This window comes from Lissotriton vulgaris, unplaced genomic scaffold (genome assembly GCF_964263255.1).
Source record: "Lissotriton vulgaris unplaced genomic scaffold, aLisVul1.2 SCAFFOLD_2020, whole genome shotgun sequence".
In the NCBI taxonomy this organism is placed as follows: Eukaryota; Metazoa; Chordata; class Amphibia; order Caudata; family Salamandridae; genus Lissotriton; species Lissotriton vulgaris.
The window spans coordinates 198,210-202,412 of record NW_028246058.1 but is presented as its reverse complement, the minus strand read 5'-3'; the positions used below and the strand labels follow the sequence as shown (position 1 = coordinate 202,412).

Genomic DNA, 4,203 nt, shown 5'->3' with positions numbered 1-4,203 from the left:
TTTATAACAAGTCCTGTCTACCCTGACCCCCCCCCTTCGCTTTATATTCTTTTGTCTTGTTTTCGTTACAAATTAATGTGAGTACTTCACTGAAATGAGTTGAACAAATGATAATCAATACTGTATATAGAAGAAACTTGAATATAAATACCTCGTTTAAGACAGAGAGTTAAAACTGTACCTTACGTAAATACTTCATTTAAGACACAGAGTTTAAACTGCACCTTACGTAAATGGTCTTAATTGCACTTATACAGTTTTCCGATAGTACTTCACTGAGACATGTTAAGATTATGATCTGATGAATAATTACTGTATATAGGAAGAAACTGATTTGATTATAAATACTTTATTTGGGATACAGGGTTAAATTGTACTTCACATGAATTGTAACCACACCGGTAAAAGTATTAAGAGCATGTACTAGCCATTCGTTAACTATGCAGGGTTGGAGGTCTAAATGACTATGGAAATAGAAGAGGGTACTTGCACATATCACTGTATAAAAGTAAGGTCTAGACCAGGAGACTCTATGGTCCAGTTGAAGGCAGGAGCCGAAACGCGTAGACTGTCTATTTGATGCACTTTCTTTTGCACATGGTGTGTAAATAAAACTGTGAGAAGATCAACTGTTGCTGTGCCGTGTCTTTATCTATGAACTCGCAGGAGAAGAAGCGAAGGTGATATATATATATATATATATATATATATATATATATATATATATATATATATATATATATATATATATATATATCCATTGTCACATTCCTTGCCCTTGATGGTTTTCCAGTGTGTATTCGCTGATATTTGCTTAATATTGATGATTCACTAAAACTACTTCTACATTCTCTGCAATGGTATGGTTTTTCCCCTGTGTGTGTTCTCTGATGGTACTTTCGGTCTGATAATCGACTAAAGCTCTTCAGGCATTCATTGCACTTGAATGTTTTTTCCCCGGTGTGCGTTTGCTGATGAATCCTTAATGTTGAAGATTCACTAAAACTGCTTCAAGATTCACTGAACTTGAATGATTTTCCCCTGTATGCGTTATCTGATGCTGTTTTATGTCTGATAATCGAACAAACCTCTTCATACATTCACTGCACTGGTATGGTTTTTCCCCGGTGTGTGTTTTCTGATGCTGTTTTAGGTATGATGATTGACAAAAGCTCTTCACACATACACTGCACTTAAATGGTTTTCCCCTCAGTGTGTTCGCTGATGAATCCTTAATGTTGAAGATTCACAAAAACTACTTTCACATTTACTGCACTGGAATGGTTTTCCCCCTGTGTGTATTCGCTGATGCCGTTTTAGGCTTGATAAATATATAAAGCTCTTCCCACATTCATTGCAATTGAATGGGTTTTCCCCTGTGTGTGTTCGCCGATGTTGCCTTAATGTTGATGAATCACTAAAACTTCTTCCACATTCACTGCACTGGAAAGGTTTTTCTCCAGTGTGTGTTCTCTGATGACGTTTTAGGTTTGATAAATATATAAAGCTCTTCCCACATCCATTGCACTTGAATGGGTTTTCCCCAGTGTGTGTTCTCTGATGCTGTTTTAGGTGTGATAATCGAATAAACCTCTTCTCACATTCGCTGCACTGGTATGGTTTTTCCCCGGTGTGTGTTTTCTGATGCTGTTTTAGGTGTGATGATCGACAAAAACTCTTCACACATTCACTGCACTTAAATGGTTTTTCCCCTGTGTGTGTTCGCTGATGATTCCTTAATGTTGCAGAATTCCTAAAACTACTTCCACATTCACTGCACTGCAATGGTTTTTCCCCTGTGTGTGTTCGCTGATGAATCCTTAATGTTGTAGATCGACTAAAGCTACTTTCACATTCACTGCACTTGAATGGTTTTTCCCCTGTGTGTGTTCGCTGATGAATCCTTAATGTTGAAGATGCGCTAAAACTACTTTCACATTCACTGCACTGGAATGGTTTTTCCCCTGTGTGTGTTCTCTGATGCTGTTTTAGGCTTGATAAATATATAAAGCTCTTCCCACATTCATTGCAATTGAATGGTTTTTCCCCTGTGTGTGTTCGCAGATGTTTCCTTACTGTTGATGAATCACTAAACCTTCTTCCACATTCACTGCACTGGAATGGTTTTTCACCAGTGTGAGTTCTCTGGTGACATTTTAGGCTTGATAAATATATAAAACTCTTCCCACATCCATTGCACTTGAATGAGTTTTCCCCAGTGTGTGTTCTCTGATGCTTTTTTAGGTCTGATAATCCAATAAACCTCTTCTCACATTCACTGCACTGGTATGGTTTTTCCCCGGTGTGTGTTTTCTGATGCTGTTTTAGGTGTGATGATTGACAAAAGCTCTTCACACATTCACTGCACTTAAATGGTTTTTCTCCTGTGTGTGTTCGCTGATGATTTCTTAATGTTGACACATCACTAAAACTACTTCCACATTCACTGCACTGGAATGGCTTTTCCCCTGTGTGTGTTCGCTGATGAATCCTTAATGTTGAAGATTGACTAAAACTACTTCCACATTCACTGCACTGGAATGGCTTTTCCCCTGTGTGTGTTCGCTGATGATTCCTTAATGTTGAACATTGACTAAAACTACTTTCACATTCACTGCACTGGAATGGTTTTCCCCCAGTGTGTGTTCTCTGATGCAGTTTTAGTCCTGATAAATATATAAAGCTCTTCCCACATTCATTGCAATTGAATGGTTTTTCCCCTGTGTGTGTTCGCAGATGTTTCCTTAATGTTGATGAATCACTAAAACTTTTTTTACATTCACTGCACTGGAATGGTTTTTCCCCAGTGTGTGTTCGCTGATGCTGTTTTAGGTGTGATAATCGATTAAACCTCTTCACACATTCAGTGCAATTATATGATTTTTCTCCTGTGTGTGTTCTCAGGTGGTATTTTAGGTCTGATAATCGACTAAAGCTCTTCAAACATTCACTGCACTTGAATGGTTTTTCTCCTGTGTGTGTTCGCTGATGATTCCGTAATGTTGACGAATCACTAAAACTACTTCCACATTCACTGCAATGATATGGTTTTTCACCAGTGTGTGTTCCCTGATGCCGTTTTAGGTTTGCTGATTGACTAAAGCTCTTCCCACATTCATTGCACTTGAATGGTTTTTCCCCTGTGTGTGTTCGCTGATGTTTCCTTAATGTTGAAGAGTAATTAAAACAACTTCCACATTCACTGCAATGGTATGGTTTTTCCCCTGTGTGTGTTTGCTGATGTGTCTGGAGACCTGATAGCTGGCTAAAGCTCTTCATACATTCAGTGCAATTATATGGTTTTTCCCCTGTGTGTGTTCGTTGATGTCTTTGTAGGCCTGATAACTGAATAAAGCTCTTTACACATTCAGTGCATTTGAATAGTTTTTTCCCTGTGTGTGTTTGCTGATGGGGTTTTAATATTGAAGACAAACTAAAGCCCTCAATGCATGTGTCTGAGACTTCTCTCTTGGTTAGTGTCTCTGGGTCTGGTATATATTTGTTTACATCCATAGACTGTACTTCCTGAAGGGCCAACATGACTGATAAAGCACTTGTGTTATTCTTGCAGTCTCTGTATGTATCGTATTTTGCACGTTTGCTTTCTGATTAAAGAATAAAGTGCAATGGTCACCAATTACTTCCCAATCTCATAACGTGTGTAAGGCTTCATTGTGGGCGATTCTGTCTTCAGACTGGATAATGGTTCTGCACGCATGCGGGTAAAGATCCATCGTCTTTCTGGTCGGGGCACACTGGGACAGTGCTCTGTATTTTAGACAGCAAAACCCCCATTTCTTTTAACCCTCAGTTGTCTGACTCCACTCAGTTGCGCTTTTCAATGGTTGCTGTGGATTGGTTTGAAACAGTTTGCAATACACCTCTAAGACTGAATGGTGGCCTGGTATTATTTAAGGAAGCAGATCACTGCTGTAACCACCTCATACCAACATCATGATCAAAGCTGTTATTGGACATGTTTACACAAGAGGAGCTTTATCAGTGTTGTCTTAATTGTCTAGATGTTATTTCTTCGTTTTGAGGCATGGAGGTGCACAGCTGAGACTCGTGGAATCCCTGAATTTCTCGTGTACCTTATCCCTTCTTTCAGGATGTCTCAGTTTATGTTCGGCTCCGGCTGGCTCTGACGGCACTTATGTTTTCCTGAATACTGGATCTCAATATTTCGGACTTCGTCTTTGC

The 4,203-nt window shown here is 39.1% G+C and overlaps 1 pseudogene; it reads right to left on the bottom strand.

Annotated features, from left to right (window-relative positions):
- Window positions 1-1,162: 1,162 nt before the first annotated feature.
- Window positions 1,163-3,540, bottom strand: LOC147666153 (uncharacterized; annotated as a pseudogene).
- Between the last annotated feature and the right edge of the window lie 663 nt (window positions 3,541-4,203).